This window comes from Hippopotamus amphibius, chromosome 2 (genome assembly GCF_030028045.1).
Source record: "Hippopotamus amphibius kiboko isolate mHipAmp2 chromosome 2, mHipAmp2.hap2, whole genome shotgun sequence".
Taxonomy (NCBI): Eukaryota; Metazoa; Chordata; class Mammalia; order Artiodactyla; family Hippopotamidae; genus Hippopotamus; species Hippopotamus amphibius.
This window is the reverse complement of record NC_080187.1, coordinates 208,026,232-208,049,491: the sequence shown is the minus strand read 5'-3', so window position 1 is coordinate 208,049,491 and position 23,260 is coordinate 208,026,232. Positions and strand designations below refer to the sequence as shown.

General features: G+C 48.7%; 1 long non-coding RNA gene across 2 annotated transcripts in view; it reads right to left on the bottom strand.

Annotated features, from left to right (window-relative positions):
- Window positions 1–5,997: 5,997 nt before the first annotated feature.
- The window catches only part of LOC130846356 (uncharacterized), a 53,093-nt gene continuing 35,830 nt past the window's right edge, over window positions 5,998–23,260 (bottom strand). For both annotated transcript variants that reach the window (XR_009051552.1, XR_009051553.1), the window contains exon 4: window positions 5,998–6,079. This is a non-coding gene — a long non-coding RNA (uncharacterized LOC130846356). The remainder of the gene's footprint in view (window positions 6,080–23,260) is intronic.

Sequence of the window (23,260 nt, the reverse complement as noted above, 5' to 3'; positions counted from 1 at the left end):
TGATGACCAAGGAGAGATTCCAACCCAGGGCCACGGACTCTAAGGTCAATGCCCTTTCTAGCACACTGGACACCCTGGGCTCCCTGGCTGGTCCACAGGAGCCCAGGGAGATGGCAGCTGAGGCTTGGGCAGGAAGCATGTTGGTGGTATAAACAGCTGCTGATGGAACAGCATTTGAGAGGCCCCAGAAAGCACCCCTGGTTCCCCTTGTGACTGTGGCCAAGCCTGAGAGAGGAGTGTCCTCTCGGTTAAGTCTGGTCTTTTCCCCACATACGTATTTATTTTAATTGTATAACCCACACTGTCCATCAACATTCCTTCTTTGTCCCATTAGTGAGCACGAATTTCTGGTTAGTCTGGACAGCAGGAGAGCTCCCAGTTTCTGGCAGGAGCCTTTGTGTTGGGGGTGGAGACTCTGATGTGTGACTCCCAGATGCCATCATGTCTTTAGTGACAATGACATGGAACTCACTAACTTCAGACACAGTCCACGCCATTGCTGGACAAAGCTCTGGTTTGAAACTGACCTTGCCTGGTGGAACCCAAACCAACATTGTCAGTAAAGCATTATCATTTCCTTATGAACGGCCAGGCATGTGCTCTTGACCCAATGCCGAGAGCTTCCAGAGTCACCTGGAGAGGGACAGTGTGACAGCCAGGCCAAGCGCCAACCCACGTGAGTTAGTTGAGGCCAAGAGAGCCGTCTCTGTGGACCTGGGCGAGCAAGGTCCCATGTGCTAGGAGGGTGGAAAAGCAGAGGTGACGTTACAGGAGAGGAGAAGACATGGCAGGGGTGCTAGGCCGAGGGCAGACACACGTGTGCTGTGTACACGGCCCGGAGGCCTCCAGTGAGGAGTGGAGCCAGAAGAGTCACAAGGCGCCAAGTTCTAGGCAAACCCAAACCCTTTGGTTAAATTCCAGAAAAAGACCATCAGGAAGGCGAGCGGCGAGGGTCTGTGCCACGAAGCTTCAGAGGAGGCTTCCTGACTGGGCAGCAACGTCAAGACTGAAAGCTTCGCTGTTGGCTTACCTCCACAAACACTTTGAAAAACCTGCTATGTGCCAGCCCCGGGCGGGCTCTGGAGAGAAGAGGAAGCAGAGGGCCTTCTCCATACAGACCCTGTCCCCCCGGGGCAGCCACTGGCCCCAAGTCTGCAGGCTCGGGGCCCACCAATTGTCCTGCTGAGAGAGTCAGTCCCCACTCCTGCCAAGGTTGGCGCCTCTGTCTGCGCTGGCTCTGGCGGCTGGGCCCAGGAGGAAATGGAAATGTTTGCAAAAGAGGCTGCTCTTTGGACATCCTCGCTCAGCCTCTGCAAACATGCTAAGTCTGTGCAGGGCTGGGTCCCATGCTTCAAACAGCCTGGGAGGCATCCGTCACCACAGAAAAGAGGCAGCAACTTGATTGCTTTCGAAATGGCTTCTCTCAGATGAGGCCACGAGGTCACAGAGTGCCTCTGTGTAAATTCAAAGAAGGCACTCCCTTGGGGCAGACACAGCCCCCTAGGACCTCAGACTGCAGCATGGATCACAGGAGGGACTTCAGCCTTCACAGCCCCCTGGGCTGGGCACACGTGTGCAGTGAACAACTTGAACAACTGTAGTTGGTGGCTTTGCCCCAGACCCCAACCGCATGGCCAAAATCCCCAGACCTCTGCAGTTGTTGGTGAGAAGATCCAGGCCTATGCTCCCCCTAGATCACCCCAGATCTCAGCCAGGACTCCCCCCAAAAGAGGAAGAAAGCTGTGTTCTAGTCCTTCCACCATCCACGACCAGCTCACTCAGAAACTCAGCATCACTACTTGATCCCTTCCGTCATTCCTTCATTCCTCTCACGGAGGGACAGGTGGACATGGCTGGGAGGAGAGGAAAGACCCCCGAAGCCCCTTCCCGCAGTCAGGGCCAAGCCTTCCCCTTCTTCTTGCGGCTCTTTAAGAAGCTTTGTAAAGAAGAGGAACCTCCCGTGGTAGCAGATGGCGGATAAGTAGGAATGGTAAATAGTTTTAATTACTGCATAATGTAAGTGAGACAATAAAGGGGAGACAGTGGAAGCAAGCTGCTGCCGCCGAGGCCCTGAAACTGTTGTGGGGCCCAATTTGTCTGGCATGTGCTGTTCTCAGTCTTGGGAGGGCTTTAAAGAGAACGCCGAAAATATTAATTGCCCGCCTCACTGGTCCATCCATCTTCACAACCGAGTAACACGCTTTTTTAATTTCAGGGGAATCGTTTTCAAATGGGAATCATGCAAATGAGTATTTTAGCTATTCATTTGTTTTACTGCGAGCGCTTTGTGAGCAAATGGCCTACAGCTTGCAATGAATTAAAAGACATGGGCACTGGAGACCGATTTTTAATACAAAGTCTTGACTCGGAGACGACCCCGACCAGCAGCACAGAAAATGTTGGCATAGCAACTTTGGGCATTTTCATGCAAATTGGCTTCTATATAGATGATACGAATGCAATGTTTTCCTTCAACTAATCATCATAAAATTAGTTTCACTATATTTAAATGCCTCCACTTAATGCATTATATCCATATGCATGAAATTGCCTCCGCTAATGCAGTACATAAAATGCCAAAGATACAATGAATAGCCAAATTGCAAGCAGTTATGTTACCTCCCATAAAAGCGACTCCCCTCCCCCCTTCTTTTTTTTTGTGAGTGTGGGTGTTATTGAATGTGTGGGCGCCAAAGGCATCTATCACAAATTGCTATTAACACACAGACTCACATACACACACACATACACACGTACGCATCCCAAAGTCCTCTACAGTTAAGTAACGTTAAGGTTGTAACACAATCTAACAAAAGCCTGACAAGGTCGGGGCTGGGCAACCTCCCTTCACGTGGAGCCAGCAGTAGCCAGAGGAGACATTGGAGCAAAGAGCACTTGTCTTATCTTGGAATAAGCCCCAACAGGGGGTGGTGCCCCTCCTCACGTCCCAGTCAGTCATAAATTGGGAGGCTTGAGAGGGATGTGTCTGAGCTACTCTGGAGAAGACCAGTTGGACCAAGAATTCAACTGGAAATAATCAAAGGGGGGGCCAGTGTTGGTGAGGACAGCCCCCCAACGCCGGCCCGGGTAGCTTGGAGAGATGCAGACTCCTGGAGGAACATGAACAAAGTCCATAACCGAGAAACGACTAGCAAGGAAGGAAGGAAGACGGGTCATGTCCATGGAACCCCTGTGTTCTGCTGCACTTGGTACTCGACACCTCCTGTGTCATGTCATCTTTACGGCAACAGTGAAAAAGTCAACGTGATCATCTGGTCTCGCGCACTCTGAAATGAGTCTCCGTGAACCTGAGGAACATGTCTGAGGTCACATGACCAGTAAGCACCAGAGGAAGGATTCAAACTCAGGTCCCTCCGATTCCAAAGCTGCACTTTCCCCTGTGCCAGGCTGCCCCCTGCAGGGGGCACTGAGTAATGGCAGGAATGGGCTCTTGTTTGGTAATAGTTCTGTGAGTCTTTTCTTCAACACTGAGGCTTGAGTCTCCTTCTGTTTCTGATGAGCCATCAGTATGGACCCCAAATTCCCCAGAGTCAAGAGGATTAGGCTTCATGTGGACAGAGGGCATCACTCTCCAACTCACTAACTGGGCCCCTACCCCTTCCAATCTGCCAAGAAAGTCAGGGTTTTTCTCTGAGCCAGCCTTGGTGGATCTGAAGTTTGGTTTAAATATACGGGTGCTCATCAGGTCCAGGGTGGGGGTTATGAGGGAGGGAAGCAAGAGGTGAACTTGGAAAAACACAAGTCCTGCCTTCCCACCCGGAGATGGAGTTCCACCTGAGGGGTTCTCCAATTCTCATTCCTTGGGGGACTTTGTATTTGGCTTAAGCAGGGGTGGCATTTTCTCACAAAAATGCGTGAGGTTGTGGTGGAAACAGTATGGTGGTTTCTCAAAAAATTAAAAATAGAGGGACTTCCCAGTGGTTAAGACTCCACACTCCCAACGCAGGGGGCCTGGGTTCAATCCCTGGCCAGGGAACCCCACACGCCGCAACTAAGAGTTCACATGCTGCAACTAAGAGTTCACATGCTGCAACTAAGAGTTCACATGCTACAACTAAGGAGTCAGCAAGCCGCAACTAAGGAGCCTGCCTGCTACAACTAAGACCTGGCACAACCAAATAAAAAATATTTTTTTAAAAATAGAATAACCACATGATCCAGTGATTTCATTTCTGGGTATACACCTAAAAGTACTGAAAGCAGGGCCTCAAACAGATATTTGTAAAGCCATGTTCACAGCAGCACTGCTCACAATAGCCAAATGGTGGAAACAACCCAAGTGTCCAACAAGGGATGAATGGATAAATAAAATGTGGTATATCCATACAACAGAATAGTATACAGCCTTAAAAAGGGAGGAAATTCTGACCCAAATTATAACATAAGTGAACCTTGCAGACATTGTGACTGTTAAGTCAGCCACACACACACACAAACCTGTATGATTCCATTTATATGACGTACCTAGAATAGCCAAAATCATGGAGACAGAAAGTTGAATGGTGGTCACCAGGGGCAGGAAGGAGGGGGGATTTGTATTTAATAGTTACGGAGGTTCAGTTTGGGAAGATGAACAGAGTTCTGAAGATGGATGGTGGTGATGGCTGCACAACGCTGTAAATGTACTTAAAATTACTGGATTATACACTTAAAAATGGTTAAGGTAGTAAATTTTGTTATATGTATCTTACCCAATTTTTTAAAAAAAATTTTTAAATGCATGAGGTAGAACGACATATTCCCCAAGACCCCAAGCATGTCCAGAATTCAGGGGCTAAACTCTCTGAGCAGCTTGAGGAAGAAGTGAGGACAGCTCTTCCTGATCACTCAGGACTGCCCACCTCTTGTGAAGCACTTCTGTGTTCAATACAGGCTTGTTGAATGAAATTAAGTTGAATTAAATTAAGTGGTAAAGTGAGAGAGATCCTTAAGAGTAACAGGATTAACTGAAGTCTAAGGCATAGATCAGGAACTCCTCCAATCTCATTAAGTTGGTCCATCTTCCTTTCCTTCTAAATTTCTCCCTCTTGTCTTCTGTCTTGTGTGGACAACCCCCTCCACCCATCCCCAACACACACAGATACTCTTATGACATGTCTTTCCATCAGCCTTTTTCCTTTGTTTCCCCTCCACAAGTGGTTTTTCTCACCACCTGAAATTGTTTATGGCTACTGTGACTTTACAAACACTAAGGCAAATTGGCATGCTTGCTTGTAAATGGAATGTTTTATCCTTTGCATTGTTATGCTTACCAATGCTTTTCCATAACATTGATCCTATGATTCTGACAGCAGCCACCAGATGGCACGTTTTGGAAAAACCTAACCTCTATCAATTATGGCAAATACCGCCTCTGGCGGTTGTAGTGAGATTTGCAGGTAAGATGTCTAGGTGGCAACTAACCAGGACTTGAGGGGGCACATCTGTATTTAAAAGCCAGCTCCTTTCAGTGACAGCTAGGGGAGCTGCTCCTGAAGATGTCCCACAGCTCTGGCTGCTGTCATGTTTCCTCTGGTACCCTTAGCTCCCAGAAGAACCAGTGCCACATGATTCTTCTTGTGTATAACTTGCCTTAGGACTGTACACTTCAGTCCTAGCAATCCTGGATGCGCTGGATCCTGAGATGAGATCAAATGTTCCAGCTCACTCTATTTCTACTCTTTTCCAGATTCGGTTTTTAAATTGTGCCCTCGTGGAAAACATCTTGTGGTGATGTTCTTGGCACACTCTCCCTGATGTAGCTTCCTTTGCTAGTTTCTTCCATGTCTGTACTTCCTCCTGCTGCCCATGGTGGAAGCTGGGTCTCCTGCTGCAATGGAAACATGTCATCCTTGGTCTGTGAAGTTGTTGCTTCCCTTTGTAGAACTTCCTTTTGCAACTGATAGTATCCCCCTATTTCATAAGCTATTAGAAAAAAAGAATTGGCAACCACTAGGAATTAGTGGGGATTCACTAGGAAAAGCCATGCCAAGCTTACCTGATTTCCCTTCTGATGGAATGCTTCACACATAATGCATTTTGATTTCTGCAAAACATTTTGCAAGTCTTTCTTGTTAGCCTTTGAACAAAAGGGAAAGATGGGGCAAGATGAGAGTTTCAATATGCAGATTCACAGCTGGTTAATCAACCCCACACAAAGAATATGGTGCAACTGATTGGGAGGAGGTCTGTGGTGAAATGTCACAGGGCCCATCCTTAACTCTGTTCTATTCTGCATTTTACTGCCTTGAATGAAGACTCTTAAAAGCAGACTTTCCACATTACCAGGCATTGCAGAAACACTTGAGTGACAAAATATAGGTTGGAAAAATATTTAACAGGCTATGAAAAATAGGCTGAATGCATATGGTGACATTTAACAGACAAAAATGTGAATATTTCCATTTAAGTTCAAATAGTCAATCGGCTAAGCATAGGTTGGGAAATAATTGGTTTGACAGTGGGTTCTTGTTGAAATTCTCTGTGGTTTTAACAATACATCAACTGATTCCTTACTAAAGATGGTGTCTAGCTGCTAAAAGAACTAGTGCCAGATTAGGTGGTATCAGTGCAAGTGTGGTAAAGATGGTGGTGGTGCTGGACCCCCTAAAGACTCTAGGATGAGCGACCAAGATGTCAGGATGCTGTAGTCATTTGATATGAGTAACCTTCTAACTTGAGCTACAGAAGGAAACAGTGACAGATCTAGTCCCTGGTGGACAACTCCGAGGGAAAGGACCACATCCTTTTTACTTTTACATCCCTAGCATCTACTACAGCCTCCTTCACAGGGTCATTGTGAGGATTTTAAACAATGGCATCAGTAAAAAACCTGGCACATAATAAAGGCTCCCCCAAAACTGTGCAGAATGAATGAATTTCCTCTGAACACTTCTCACGCACCCACTGGTTTCCATGGATAACAAAGACCCCTCTGCCCATTAATTCTGCTCTTTTTTCACGGGCAAAGCCTCGCCTCCTCCAGGAGGAAACCTCCCTGACCACACCCAGCCATGATTCTCCTTGCCTCTTTTGGTTCCCCAACTCACTGTCTGTTCCACACTCTGTTCCCTGTCTCTCCTAGGAACTAGGGGGGGCACCTAGGGCAACTAGGGACGGCCATCTGGCTCTGACCCTCACTGCTCGACACCCTGCTGCTGTGAGCTGCACTGGACAGAGTGGAGTCGGGAGCAGGATCCCGACTGGGGGCTCAGGAGACCGGGACGCTAGCCCTGGCTGCTACAGAATGGGGCACTTCCAGTCCCCTCTACAGGCCTCATGCAAAGTCCTCCAGACTGTCCCTCACACATGGTGCTTCTCTGTAATACGCTGGCTCCATGGTGCTCTCCGTGAGTACAGGTAAGGACGGGTCCTTGGTAGAATGGGGTACCCACGTGGTGCCAGTTTTACCTTCCGCGGAAGACTCGGGCACTTGGAGACAGTGACACGCGGCCCCTCCCATCACATTTGTCCACATATTTTCTTAACTAAGGAGGAGACTCAGTTCTTTAAACCCCTTCAGGATGCACTGATGGCCCATGTCAGAAGGCCATCCTCTGAGGCTCCTTGAGTCTCCTGCTCGTTTTCTCAGAAGTAGCAGCACCCTGGCTTTGAGTCTCTAATCTCTGGGGACCTTGGGGAGGTCCTTCCTCTCTCTAGGCCTCATTTTCTTCGCCTGTAAAATGAAAGGATGCGGGTGGAAGGGCTTCGAGGCGCCTATCAGCCACAATGTCAAAATTATTCTTATTGCCCTACCCCCAGTAACTGAGGCAGAGACCCCAAAATAGGATCTGGGGTTAGGAAACAAAGCTTCTTAAGTGGAACCTTCAAACAATTATTCTTCCAATCTCAATCAAGAGACCCAAATAATCTGGCATCTCAATTTGCTCTAGCAATTTCCCTGAATGTCTGCCGTTGATTAGTTCGGGTAGCCAGTTAATGGGGTCCGGCATGCCAAACCCATTCATTTTGCTTTCTTTGAGGCTCCATCTTGGAAATCTGAACCAGGAGGTAATGGCTTTTGATGTACTGTCAACAGGAGAGTCAGGCGTTCCCAGGCAACATCATCACTGCTTGTGATCCCACAAGGACAATGGCACTGCGGATGAGGAGGATGAAGGACAGGGAAGAGGGTGTCTGCCATCACTGGCGATGGGCAGGGCGGGTGTCCCGCGAGACATGGCTGGCAGCAGCACAGCCCAGGGGCAAGATAGTTGGGATCCAGGGTGCCCAAGGGTGTCCTGACACAGGAGCAGAGGGGTCAGTGATGGGAATTCATGTTGGGTTGTTGTTTTTTTTTAACTTTTGGCTCATTGGGTCTTCATTGCTGCACATGGGCTTTTCTCTACGTGTGTCGAGCGGGGGCTACTCTTCATTGTGATGCGTGGGCTTCTCAGTGCGGTGGCTTCTCTTGTTGAGGAGCACTGGCTTTAGGGCGCGTGGGCTTCAGTAGTTGCAGCACACAGGCTCAGCAGCTGTGGCTCACAGGCTCTAGAGTACAGGCTCCGTAGTTGTGACGCACGGGCTTAGTTGCTCCAAGGCATGTGGGATCTTCCCAGACCAGGGATCAAACCCGTGATCCCTGCACTGGCAGGTGGATTCTTAACCATGGCACCAGCAAGGAAGTCCCCATATTGGTTCTGAGAGGCTGAGCCAGAGAGAAAGCAGAAATCCTAATTCCAGAGACCAAGTTGACTTGTGACCACCGAGATGTCAGAGGCAAAGGCTCAGGGCCTGACTGGCTCAGAGAATGTCCATTCATTCTAACAATATCGATTGAGGACCTACTATGAGCCAACCACTGTTCTAGGCACTGGGGATATAGCCATGACACAAGGCAGAAGAGCCTGACTTGCACGGAACTAATTCCAGTGGAGGAGACAAAAATAATTACATAATATAATGTCAGGTAATGATTGGATAAGGCCCATAAAAAGTAACATAGGGCAAAGGGACGGAGAGTGATGGGAGCTGCTATGTTAGACAGGGTGGTCAGGGAAGGCTTCTCTGAGGAGGTGACAGGAAGCAAGGACCTAAATGAAGCAGGGAGTGAGCCACGTGAATATCAAATGAATTTCACCAAAAGCTGCTCTTTTCACCATGGGTGATGGAGCTGCTAGGATTGCATTCAAGCTGTGAGCATCAGAAAATCCAGCTAATTGTGGCTTGAGCAGAGAGCATTAATTTCAACTCACTGAAAAAAGGATGTAGTAGGCAGCCCATGGCTGGAACAGAGGGTTAAAGGAGCCTCAGAACCCAGGCTCCTCTTTTCTTTCTGCTCTTACATCCTTAGCATGTGGCTCTTGTCCTCAAGGTCATGGGGCAGCTGCTCATCTCCAGACACAGATGGCCAATTCAAGACATGAAGGGAGAAGAGGAACAGGCAAAAAATGCCAATGGGACATCAGCTGGGTTTGTTCCCATTAGCCCCCCTCAATGACTTCTGTGTCTTAATGGCCAGAACTGGGTCACGTAGCCACTTCTGCACCAGTCACTGGGAGAGAGAAGGGGCTGTGCGTGGGGACTGGGTCAGCCGGTCAACATCATCCACCCTGGGTCATGTTATTAGGGCCTCCCATTGTGGAGGCTGCTCTTTGCTTTAATGGTCCAGGGTGCCAAGTGCGCCCCCGTCTCAGCTACCCATAAAATCTGCCACTTCGACGCCCTAAGAACCGAGCTGCGTCCCGGAGTGGCACACAGAATGGCCATCTTACCAAATAAGACACAAACTCTGAGGGACAACCCAGCTGGCAGGGCTGGGACGAGGGTTAGGAGACTGAGGCCCTCGCCTCCGGGAACAGAATTTAAGGAGGCATCGAAAACCACAATAATCAAGATATGTGATATTTTAATGCAATACTTTTAAAAATCAAAGTCAATGCAACAATGTTCACAACGAACAAAATCTCAAACTTTTAAAGACAAGATCAGTGTTACTGACTGTCCCCTCAGCTCTAGACTCGGATGCAGCTCAGCGTGGCATGACACTGACACTAACCCCATCTTCATTTCAATTCTGTATCTGTGTTTATCATCATGTTTTGCATTCACTTCCATTTTTTTTAAAGAAAGTGGAAGAATTACTTTTATTGTTAACACTGTTTATTAAGAGATGTTCTTTTTTTAATTAATTAATTTATTTTATTGGCTGTGTTGGGTCTTTTTTGCTGTGCACGGGCTTTCTTTTAGTTGCTGTGAGTGGGGGCTACTCTTCGTTGTGGTGCGCGGGCTCCTCATTGCCGCGGCTTCTCTTTTTGCAGAGCACAGGCTCTAGGCGCGTGGGCTTCAGTAGCTGCAGCACATGGGCTCAACAGTTGTGGCTCATGGGCTCTAAAGCGCAGGCTCAATAGTCGTGGCGCACGGGCTTAGTTGCTCCGCGGCATGTGGGATCTTCCTGGAGCAGGGATCGAACCCATGTCCCCTGCATTGGCAGGCAGATTCTTAACCACTGCGCCACCTAGGAAGCCCCTCACTTCCATTTAAAAAAAATATATATTGCATTAAAATATTATTTCAAGGCTGAGTATTTTGGCACCCATTTAAATTTTGTACCCAACGCCAAGGCCTCACCCACCCTACCCTGGTCCCGACTGTGCCCCTGGAGGGCTTTAGGGAGCCCTTGCTGGACAGTGGCCAACCTGCCCAGCCAGGCATTTACCACATCTGGGGACTTCGGGGTCACACAGTGCACATGTGTAATTTTTAGCCTTTTGCCATGAGGTGTTTGGATTAAAGGCCCTGGTATTTCTTTAATAAGAAAAACCGGCTGTAGCCATTAAAAATTTAGTCCCACAAATTAGTAGCTCCTCTCTGAGGTGCTATATTTATTTAATCCTAGTAGATTTGGGCCAAATCCTCTCCTGGGGCTTCCAGCACCTGCCTCCGTACCCCTAAGGAGTTTGTCACTAGGACCGTGCTATCCGCACAAAATCCCTCTGCCTTTGGCTCCCCTGGCCCGCCGGCTCACAGGGAGATAAAACACCTTAGCCTCATTACTCAGATGGCTAATTGCGAACTGATTTAATTAAAGTATACAGATATTTCCCCAAGTTAGTTACATTTCATATCACTCCATTAGGAGTAATTGGCTGGAATGAGGAGCTGCAGAGACGGAGACTGGCCAGGTGGGTGGGGAGTCAGGAGCCCCCTCGGTTGGTGGGAGTCTTGCCGCCTGACTACTGGGGCCGTCTGTAGGTGTTCCTGATGGTACAGGGTCCCCGAGAGAGCCACCTTGACTCAGCAGCCTACTGGGGATGTCCCTGGGTCATTTCAATCACATGCTCTGAACTGCCCACAGCCAAGGTTGGGAACCTGGGTTTCAAGCCCATTCCAACCCTTACGAGCTCTGGGACCTGGAGCTCAGCCTGTAAAATGGGAATAATAGTAAGGCCCACCTTAATGACGGTAGCAGATTGAATGGAACAAGCCTGGAAAGCCGTTAGCATAGTATCTGGCACATAGTTAATGCTTGATAAATAATAATAACCTTATTATTCATGAACAGGTGTGGCTACAGAGTGAAGCAGTAGAGACAGGGGAGGAAGCATCTGTCTCAGGGTCAGAAACTTTGGAGTCTGGTCTCAGGCATGCCCCTAACTTTCTGTGTAATTTTAGGCAACTTCTTTCCTCCCCTGGGCCTTAGTTTACACAGATGGCAAATTAGGGGAAGGAGGCAGAGACTGAGGTTTAGCCACCCTATATCCATTCTCCCCTTCTTCCTTGCTAGCACAGCCCTGATTGGGGCAGCAATTGTACTACATCCATATTTCCCAACTTCCCTTATAGCTAGGGCTAGCCCTGTGACCAATTCTGGTCAATGAGATGAAAGTCAAAGTTGTTCTCTTCTTGGATGGGGTTCCCAGGAAGTCTCTTTTAAAAGGGTGCTGACTCAGCTGGCAAACACCCCCTTCCACCCATCTCCTTCCCAACTAAAACGTGACCCTGATGGTTGGCGCTCCAGCAGCCATCTTGTGACCATGAGGTGATCTTAAGGGTAGAAGCCACTTGCAGAGCCACTTGGGCAAGCAGAAAGAAGACGCCATCATGAAGTTGTTGCCCTAGCCCTGACCACCCTGGATTTCACAGCACATGAGAAAAAAAATAAGCTTTATCTTTTGTTTTGTTTTGTTTTCATTAAGCCTTAGCTTCCCCCCAAGTCTTGGTTACTTGCTGCCAAATGCTATTCCTCACTGATATAGGGTTTCCTTCTCTTTCAGAGTGTTAAAAGCTTGATTTCTGAGTGGGTCAGAACTGCTTGCTCATCCCCTTTCTGCACCAGGAGGCACCCCTCAGACTGCAAAAATGTCACCTCACCCTCACCCTGATTCCAGCCCCAGTCTGCTCACCCAGCTCAGGATTCACTACAGAACCAAGGACCCCATATTTCTAGCCTGTAAGTCTCAATACCCAAGGAGATAAGTAGTAGCTGCTTCTCACAGAGAGAAAGGCCCCTGGTCTACATGCTTGCCAAGGCCTGTACAGGAGCCCATTTGCTGATTGCCCATGGCAGGAGGAGACAGACTGGGGAGGAGGTTTATTTATGACAGCTCTGGTGTAGTGGAAAATTCCAGGATTTGCTCCTGAAATACCTGGTTTGAATCCCTGTTCTGTCCCTTACTGATTGTTTGACTTTCTAGACTGAATTTTTGTGTCCCCCCAGAATTCATATGTTGAAACCTAAGGGTTAACATTTTGGTATAGGAGGCAGGGCCTTTGGCAGGTGATTAGGTCATGAGTGCAGACCTCTCATAAATGGGATTCGTGCCCTCAGGAAAGAGGCCCCAGAGAGCTCTCTAGCCTTTTCTACCCTGTGAGGTTACAGTGAACAGACAGCCATCTATGAGGAAGTGATGCTCTTTCCAAACACCTCATCTACCAGCACCTTGATCTTTACTTTCCAGCCTCCAGAACTGAGACATGAATTTCTGTTGTTTATAAGACACCCAGTCTACGGCAGCCCAAACAGACAGAGACAGTGACCTTTGGAAAGTCGCTAAGTCTCTCTGGACCTTGGTTTTCTCATCTATACAGAGAGAATAATAATAATAATAATAACAATAATAATAATAACAATAATAATACTGTTTCCGTTCTGTAGGGATGGGGGCAGGAAATGAGACGGATGTAAAATGCACTGAGTCGAAAGTGCAATACACTTACCAGGAGTTGTGGTTATTTTCAGAGACCATTTTTTTAGCCAATCTGCATGTCTTTCCTGAGCTCCTTCTCTGAGCCCAGCCCTAGTAGGTATGGTGAGGGGAATACGCAAAAAATCACAAGCCAGTGTCCTCCATGTTACAGAGGAGGAAATGGAGGCTCAGAGAGGGGAAGTCACTTGCCTAAGGCCACACAGCTAAAGAGTGGAGGTGCTGGGATGTGAGCCCAGCTGTCTGATTCCAAAGACTGCCATTCCAAACACTGCCTCACTACACAGAGGTCAAGAGCTGTGGCCAAATCCAGCCATCACCTGATTTTATAAATAAAGTCTTACTGGAACAGAGACACACTCATTTGTTTATACCTTGTCTATGGCTGCTTTTGCATTACAGGGACAGAGTTGGGTAGCTGCAAAAGAGGTTGTATGGCTTGTAAACCTTAAAATATTTACTACCTGGCCCTTTACAGAAAAAGTTTTCTGAAACCTCATCTAAAGCATCCAGTCTACTTGCTCATCATCTTACCCCCACTGAACAACTCTTGCATGCCTGACACTGCTGGGTGCTGGTGATTAGGAGATGAATTAGTTGTGGACCTGGCTGCTTCCCAGGTTAGCAGTGAGGCTGGCCCCATTTCACAGATGAGGAGACTGAGGTCTGGAACCACTGTGCTTCCTGAGATTCCTGAGACATCTGTGGCTGAAATGGACCAAACTCCAGTCTGGCATCTCGCTCTGTCCCACTCTACCACGTGGGAACTCCACAGGCTCCAGGGAAGGGCCAACACACCCACATCCGGGCCCAGCAAGGGGAAAGGGATAGAGAGTGTGGAGGGATTCGGTCTCCCTCTCCTTCTGTCTCTTATAACCCCCTCCGCCAATTCCCACTTATTGGAAAGCCAGGGTAGGTTATAGCACCTTGTTTGGGAAGGAAAACAAACTATTGGCCACTAATTCATGGACAGTTGCCAAGTGCTGCTGTGTGCTAAGCATGGTAGATACTTTCTTCTAATCTTACAGCCACACTGACAGGTGGGTGTTGAAATTCCCCTCCCCATTTTCTAGCTGGGGAAATGGAGACCACAGAGATCAAATGACTCATCAAGGTCACAGAGGTCACAGAAGTAGGAAGAGGTAGAGCTAGAATTAGAATCCAGGTCTGTCTGCTTCTGATGTCCAGAAAGGACACTCCTCCCATCTTTACACTCAGGGTTCAGAATTGGGGAACAATGAGAATGGCTTTGCTCACTTGGAAAAATTTACACAGGGGGAAGAGTTTGTTCCTGGGTCCCTCAGTCATGCTGTTTGGAGGATCTGACCCTCAACCGTGAGCTCTCCTGCCCAGTCTCTCACAGGTCACTTCTGCACTCTGGGAAGGCAATGACCAAGAACAAAGCCCCCTCCCAGGAGCATCTGCTCTTTAAAGGGGATTAAACTACAAAGGTAGCCGGTTTTAAGGGTGGAATCTGAGGCCTCTGCTGGCCAGGCACGTGCAGCAAAGCCTTCCTGGGTCCCTGAAGAAACACCTTAGAGGATAGTCTCTGCGCTTTCTCATAAGGCAGGCCTCAGGCTTAAAGCCACAGGAAGGCAGCAGTGGTGTTGGGAGCCAGGCTCCTGGTTTCCCTCTGCCTCCAAGACCTTGGCTAAGTCCTTCCACTTCTCTGAACCTCAGATTCTTCTTCTAAAACAAGAAGATGTTGGGTTAGTGAGCGTTTGTGTGGCTGTCAGATTGTGTGGCCTATCAGCAAGCCGGGGGACGGAGAGAGAAGCTAGGTTTCAAAGTTGTTACAGGTGAAAGTGTTAGGAGAGGAGCAGACTTCAGGTGGTAACTTGCTTGCCCAAGCATCCTGCCTTCCCACCCTTAGTCTGCACACGTGGGCTGTCCCTCTCACTCCTGCATCAAGACAATCAAAGGTAGTCCTTGATTGGGAAAACAGTTCACAGTCCTGGTCCGCTGCCTCTCTCCTCCCTCTTCCATCAACAGACGTCACCTCCACTCGACAGCCAGGCTGGGCACCAGCGCTGTGCACAGCCTGGGATGCCTGAACCCACATCCCCGCCCTGCCTCCATCCCTCAAGTACCAGATGCTCCACCTTGCTCACCACCCAACCCCCCAGAGCCCTTCCCAGTGCCCCTGCCCCCACCCGCCTCACTGGTGTGTTTACTTAAGGCTGAGTTCTATGTCTGGAAGTTCATTAATTTTTTTGTGGGTGCCAAAATGCGGATCATTTGTGCTTATCCTCAACTAAGTAAGTCAGGTCATAAGAGGTAATGCCATGGGTACTGGAATGTAAACAAACACATTCTACCTCAATAAACATGCTAATTTCCAGCTATAATATTCACAAGTAAAAGATCCATCACGCCGACCCTATTTGGCAAAGGCAGCGGGCCTCATCCGTCAACGAGGGAGGCCCCCGCCAGTTCTCTGCGGGAGGGAAATAGTACAACTTAACTTGCTTGATGACGCCCTCGGGGGGGAAACATGAGCCTCATAAATGAGTCTGGAAATGTGATAAAAGGATAATCTTGCATAAATGAGCCTATATCATCATTACCTGCACCGACCAAGGCCAGGCGCAGGCTTTGAGTGATGGAGTCCCATTTCATATAAATGAAGGCCGAGGAGTCTGTGCGCCAAGCCAGCGGGAGATCCCCGTCCTCACCATGTTCCACTGGCCACCCTCGCCCAAGGCTGCCACCTAGGATGCGGGTGGGGCCAAGCAGCGGCTTCAGCCCTGACTGCGGATGGGGGTGCTGGGGTGGGAAGAGCAAGGGCTGCCCAGGCCTTGCCTGAACACGAGGGCAGCCTTGGCAAATGTTGTCCCCGGAAGGGGCCTTGGCCCTTTTCACCACCTCGTAGAAAAATTAAGGAATCTATTAGCCTAGTTACTCAATAATATTTATTGGTCACCTAGTAAAATGCCACGGCACTGAGATAGGCACTTGGAAAATCAAAAGAAGATGAAGGCTGCTTGCTTTAGGTGTATATTTCTCTTCTTTTTTTAGTTCCCGAAGGTGAAAGCTTAGATGTTTGGTTTGAGATCTTTTTTCTTTTCTAATATGAGCATTTAATACTATCAGTTTTGGGACTTCTCTGGTGGCACAGTGATTAAGAATCTGCCTGCCAATTCAGGGGACACGCGTTCGATCCCCGGCCCAGGAAGATCCCACATGCTGAGGAGCAACAAAGCCCATGTGCCACAACTACAGAGCCTGCGCTCTAGAGCCCTCGAGCCACAACTGCTGAGCCCGTGCTCCGCAACAAGAGAAGCCCCCACTCACTGCAACTAGAGGAAGCCCGCACGCAGCAACAAAGGCCCAACGCAGCCAAAAAAAAAACCAAAAAATTAAAAAATAAAAAGATGAAGGCTTTGCTTTTAAGAATTTACAGTGGCTCAAGGAGGCAAAGAAAGTCCTCACAGCCTGCTTGGTCTGTGGTCAAGTGCAGAGCGTACTCAGAGGATGGAAAGATCCCATGGGCCTTGGTGTGGCTGGGAAGGTCAGGGCCACAGGTGCACAAAGGACAGCAGGGCACTCAGGAGGCAAGGTGAGGGGTGACGAGCCGGACCCGCCCTCTCCTCGCTGCCCTTCTCAGGCCCCATCCCATCCCCAAAGCTCTGAGATACTGGCCCTGCCCCCACCCATAAGTGTGCACCTCTGTCCTTGCCTGCGAGTCCTTTTAGCAAACGACAAAGAGAGCACAGGTGCACAGAACTTGTACGCCATTTTGGAAAAGACCTGGTGGAGATCTTGATGCTCCTTCCTGATGCTCCCCTCCCCCCCCTCCCAGAACCATGCTGTGGGTGCCCCATGCAGGCCCCGATACACGGCTCAGGCACCCATCCCCCACTGCTGGGAGTGTTGGCAGCTACAGCTGACAGCCACCCTCTTCCACAGAGAATTGCCTTTGACCAAAGAGGAACCACCTCACCTGGGAGGTTACCCCCGCCTGTCCCTCTGACATTAGACAAAGGGACTCAGGGGTACAGAGGCTGGCCCCTTGACTGAAGGGGTTGCGGGGTCACGCTCTGAGGTGCAGTTCCCGCTCCAGAGCTCCCCGTGGACCAGGCTGAGGCTGGACTCCAGCTGAGCCCACATCCTTGCTGCCCCCTCCTGCTTCCCTCACTCTCTTCTCTGGAGAACTTGCCTTTAATAAGCTGTGCGTCCAAACAACCCAATCAAAAAAATGGACAGAAGATCTAAATAGACATTTCTCCAAAGAAGACATACAGGTGGCCAAAAAGCACATGAAAAGATGCTCAACATCGCTAATTATCAGAGAAATGCAAATCAAAACTACAATGAGGTATCAGCTCACACCAGTCAGAAAGGCCATCATCAAAAAATCTACAAACAATAAATGCTGGAGAAGGTGTGGAGAAAAGGGAAGCCCCTACACTGCTGGTGGGAATATAAACTGGTACAGCCACTATGGAGAACAGTATGGAGGTTCTTTAAAAAACTAAAAATAAAGCTACCATATGATTCAGCAATCCCACTCCAGGGCATATATCCAGAGAAAACCATAATTCAAAAAGATACATGTTACCCAAAGTTCACTGCAGCATTATTTACAATAGCCAAGACACGGAAGTAACCTAAATGTCCACTGATGGAGGAATGGATGAAGAAAATGTGGTACATATATACAATGGAATATTACTTAGCCAGAAAAAAAGAACAACATGGATAGACCTAGGGACTGTCATACTGAGTGAAGTAAGTCAGACAGAGACAAATATCATATGATGTCACTTATATGTGGAATCTTAAAAAAAAATGGTACAAAGGAACATATTTACAAAACAGAAATAGAGTCACAGATGTAGAAAATAAACTTATGGTTATCAAGGGGAAAAAGGGGGTAAGGATAAATTGGGAGATTGGGATTGACATATACACACTACTATATATAAAACAGGTAACTAGTAAGAATCTGCTGTATAGCACAGGGAACTCTATTCAATACTCTGTAATGACCTACACAGGAAAAGAATCTAAAAAAGAGTGGATATATGTATATGTATAACTGATTCACTTTGCTGTGGAGCAGAAAATAACACAACATTGTAAATGAACTATACTCCAATAAAAATTAATCGTAAAAAAATTTTTTTAAAAAGCTAAAAATAGAACTACCGTATGATCCAGCAATCCCACTCCTGGGCATCTATCCAGAGAAAACTCTAGTTCAAAAAGACACATGCACCCCAATGTTCACTGCAGCACAATTTACAATAACCAAGACATGGAAGCAACCTAAATGTTCATCAACAGAGGAATGGATAAAGAAGATGTGGTACATATATACCGTGGAATACTACTCAGCCAGAAAAAAAGAATGAAATAATGCCATTTGCAGCAACCTGGATGGACTTAGAGATTGTCATACTATGTGAAGTAAGTCAAAAACAAATATCATATGATATCACTCATATGTGACCTAACTTTTAAAAAATGATACAAATGAACTTATTTACAAAACAGAAACAGACTTACAGGTATCAAAAACAAACTTATGGTTACCAAAGGGGAAGCATGGAGTGGAGGGATAAATCAGGAGCTTGGGGTGAACATACACACACTACTATACATAAGACAGAGAACCAACAAGGACCTACTGTACAGCACAGGGAACTCTACTCAATATTCTGTGATAACCTATATGAGAAAAGAATCTAAAAAAGAATGGATATATGTATAACTGAATCATGTTGCTGTACACCTGAAACTAACACAACATTGTAAATCAACTATACTCTAATAAAATTAAAATTTTAAAAAAAGATTTGAAATGATTGCCCTAAGTAGATAAAAACAGCTGTGTATTATGGGCAATGCATATTCCTACACTCACACGGATATATACAACTTACTTCCTATAAACATTTGCCAACATTTTTTCTAGTTATGAAAAAAAGAATGGTGATTAATATTGCTTTTTCTTAAGAACGTAAAAAAAAAAAAAAAAAGAAAGCTGTGTGTGTCCAGATCTCCATCTCAGGCTCTGCTTTTAGGGAGCCCAACCTAGGCACCCCCTTTTCCCTTTCAATACCCAGTACTTGTGTGCTGTCACCTCACACACAGACTTGGAAACAGTCCATTACAATGCAGTGCACAGTGGGCAGTACCCCCATTATGACTAAATGCTAGGGGTTCAGAGAGAGAGCAGTTACATATGCCTCAGGGAGTCAGGGAGGGTTTCTCAGAGAACAGGTAGGTGAGCTGGGAAGGGTGTTCTAGGCAGAGGAAACAGCATGCTCTTGAATTTCCAAAGCACTTTCAAGTTTCACGTCACAGCAAATAGAACCAGGGATGTAAAGTGGGAAGAGCTTGCTTTAGATGCGCCCATTACCACCAGCAGGGGCAACCGGTGGCCAGGCTCTCCTCCTGCGGTAAATGCTTATTGCAGGAATGGGTGAATATATGTAAACAAGTGAGCAAAATCATTGTGACTCTCTCTCTCCCGTGGACATTTTATCCACCTGCCGTTTTCCCAGTGATGTCCGCTCCCTCACTAGACCAGAAATTCCTTTACAACAGGGACAGGGCTTGGACATCAGGGATGTTGCCACAAGGCCTAGTTCTGCTCTTTGCCAAGAACTGATGCTCAGGAAATACTTGTTCCAGGGCTTTCAACTGTTGCCTTAAGAGGAGAAGAGGGTGTTTAGGTGTATCAAGACCTTCATTCATCCACCAAACAACTTTGTGATGAGATTTTAGAATCAGTGACCAAGAAATAAGGAAGAGAGGAAACTACTGTGCACTTACTGTGTGCAGGAATTGTATTAGGTGCTTTCCTGTGCTGCCATTTAAACATCGCGATAACCTGGAGGTGGGTATTTTACAATATTATTGCCATTTTACGGATGATGAAACCCCGTAGCAGCAGGTGTGTAACTGACATGTAGGTGTACCTAGGTTCAGAGTCTGTGGTCCTTCCATCTTCTCTCCCTCCCTTCAACCCTATGAGAGGATATTTTAAAATCAAAGTTGCAGAGGCCTGGGACGGGTTAACCAGATCTCTCTGGAGGCAGAAGATGCGAAAGTCCTCTGAGATCCGTTTCAGCAGAGAATCCTCTGATTCATGCCACCTGGGCCCGAGGAGCCCTAATGGGCAGGAGATCCCCCTCCCAGGTGGAGGCCAGCTCTCCTGAGGCCCATCCAAAACCATGCCTCTAACAAAGAGAGCCATGCTTCCAGGTATTGTATGATTCAGAACCGACTTTAGGGTTAATGCTCTGAAGGAGGGAAAAGAACGTATAAATGCTGTTGAAAAATTGAGCTTCTGGGAAACCTGAGCCATACACGTCTTAGTCCAAAGCGCTGGCTGAGAAATCGCCGGCCCCTGCCAAGCCTGGCGAATGGAAGCCTGCACATTCCCGGGCTGCGTGTTTCAAATACTTTCCGTGGTTTCGCCAGTGGAGGGCCAGGAAAGAAGAATCTGTCATTACCAACTTGGGTCTGCAAAACAGCTTGGCTCAGGGTGGCGGGCGGCTGTGAAATTGCAGGAGGCGGGAAACCTGACTCAGAGCGTCACGGACTTGGGAATGTGTAGAGCGGAGGGGGCAACCTGACCCTTGACCTCGGGGACATGCAGAAGGGGGGTGGTTTGCTGGAAAGGGTGAGGGAGGGATGCGATCCTTTGACTCACATGGTTTGAGCTGGCTCACCACCGTGACTGCCCCTCCCTCTGGGGTGACAGCCTATGCAGTTTCCTGAACATTCTTCATCAGTCCAAGCCACTGTTGAGCACCTACTAGGTGCCACGCGTCATGCTGAATATCTCACACAGCAAGCCCAGGATGTTAGTACTCCAGCACCGCATGCCTATTTTTCACACAAGCAAACTGAGAGCCATAAAGACATAGGCATCACCCCATACCATACGAATGGCCCAAACATACAAATGCCTCCTTTGTGTATCAAGAGCCTATCATGTGCAAAGATGGGGATGCAAAGATGGGGAGAAGGCCTTTTTCAGAGAAGGGCTCAAGTGTTCCACAGATTTAAACCAATTGATGTTTTTCAAGATATCTTTGCTACCAAAGTTTTATTAAACCACGTAAAGGAGGAGGGACAAGGATTATTGACAGACCTGACAACACAGAGGTGGGGGAGGGGAGGGGTGGGTGGCAGAAAGAGCCCTGGGTGACGAGTCTCAGTCCAGCCTATCGCTAACGCAGTGTGACCCAGGGACAGTCATTTCCAGTCCCTTTGGGTCTTGGTTTCTGAAGAATACGCTGTCCATGCATGGACAACCTTCTTTTGTAAGTGCTGTCTGCTACACACCGTTGTCATCACGCCACTGGCTTCCTACTGCAGCCCCTGCCACTCTCTGCCTGTAGGCCTCCTCTGGCTGCAGGCGAATGCTATGCCCACGGGTGGGGCAGGCCAGAAGCGCCAGGAGTTCAGGCCCCCAGGAGCAGCCCTCGACAAAAGACAGAGAGGAGTTGGGGGATGAAGACCCGGCTTCCTGTCCCCCTGAACAGGACAACTCTGAAGGTGGTACACGGAGCCCCGGTCGTCTGCAGGGTCCTCTGTTCATCAAGCATCCTGTGTTCTCTTCTTTCCTTCCCCCTCTCACATCCCCACAGGTGTGTCCTGAGATCACCTCCCAAATAAACTACTTGCTCTCAAATCCCGTTCTGGGCTCCACTTCCTGGGAGGAGCCAAACGGAAATACTTTCCTTGTCTATAAAGGAGGAATCCAGGCCAGAAGAGGCTTCAGCCATCATCTGTGACAAGCCCATTACTGTAGAGCAGGAGTGACGGAGGCCTGAAAAGGAGGCGCTGCTATCTCACCAGCTGTGACTCGCCCCACCTCGTCCCCAGGTCTCAGGAAAGCAGCCATGAGCCTCACTGGTCCTGCCTGCAGCCAGGAGCAAGGCCTAGGAGGTGAGGCCCAGGGTATGGGGGCAGTTGAGCACCACTGCGGGGGCGCCCCTGGGTCAGGAATCCCATGTTGACCCCTACCCACAGCCTACGTGGCCCCCTGGGGAGCCCTGAGGACAGGGGCCCTGTGGAGGGAACTGCAGAGCAGAGCAGGAAGCAGCAGGCTTGAGCGCCTCGGCCCCCTGCTTCGGCACCTTCACCTGGTGGCCGCCCATCCTCCAGGCCCCACTCCTCCGCTCTGCCGCATACGAGTGGGGGAAACCACACGAACTGCCCTCTGCTCTCCCGCCTCGAGCCCCGACACGTGCCACCCCCTCTAGCCAGACAGTGCTTCCCTCCCTCCCGCCTCGGCCAACTCCTCCTCCACCCTGAGAGGAGCCTGGGCTTCTCCAGCTACGTGTGCCTCCCCTGACATCCGCCACGCCCTCACCAAGAGGAACCACCCACTCCTCCTGCCCCTCCACGGGGTCTGGAACACCCTCCAGCACGGCGCCCCGCGTGTCGTCCCTGGAGAACCACTGTGATGAGTCTGTACTGTCTTCCCACCAGCTCTCCGAGGGCCAGGCTCGGGCTCGGGAACCTTTTTATCCTCAGATGTTGGCTCTTACAGCTCTAGAAATGTTTGTTGAGTGAAGAAGGGTAGGAAAATCACTCAAAACTTGTGGAGACGCAGAATCGTTGTCCTCTTCCCATTTTCCTTGGTTGCTCATAGAAACGATGGAGCCAAGGAGACGTTCTTACAGGGTAGCGAGAAGGCTGCTGGCGGGGCAGGGGCGCAGCGGGCCAGCCAGGTTCGGTGCGGGAAGGAACGAGCCAGAGGGGCTGGGCAGGCAGCGGGTCCCAGGCTTACCTGCAGTGAGCTTCATGGAGAGACCAAGGCCAGGGATCTGGGACCCCAGAGCAGAGCCTCAGAGGGCCAATTCTGCCACATTACACAGCACCACAGGCCTCCACTCACTGTCAGAGATGTACAAAGAAGTGGTCCTGTGACAGGTCCCTTCCTGGGACAAGTTTCTAAAAGTGCAGTGATTTGAAAAGCTTTTCTAGCTGTGGAATCCAAACAAAATCCCACCTAGACGTCCAACATGTAAATAATTGCCCTGGCTGATGTGGCGGACACATGGGGTAAAGTGGCCAGTCCTCTCAATGACCCTTTATCCTGAGGCAAGCCACTCGGAGAGTCCCCTGGGGCTTCACAGAGCTGTTTA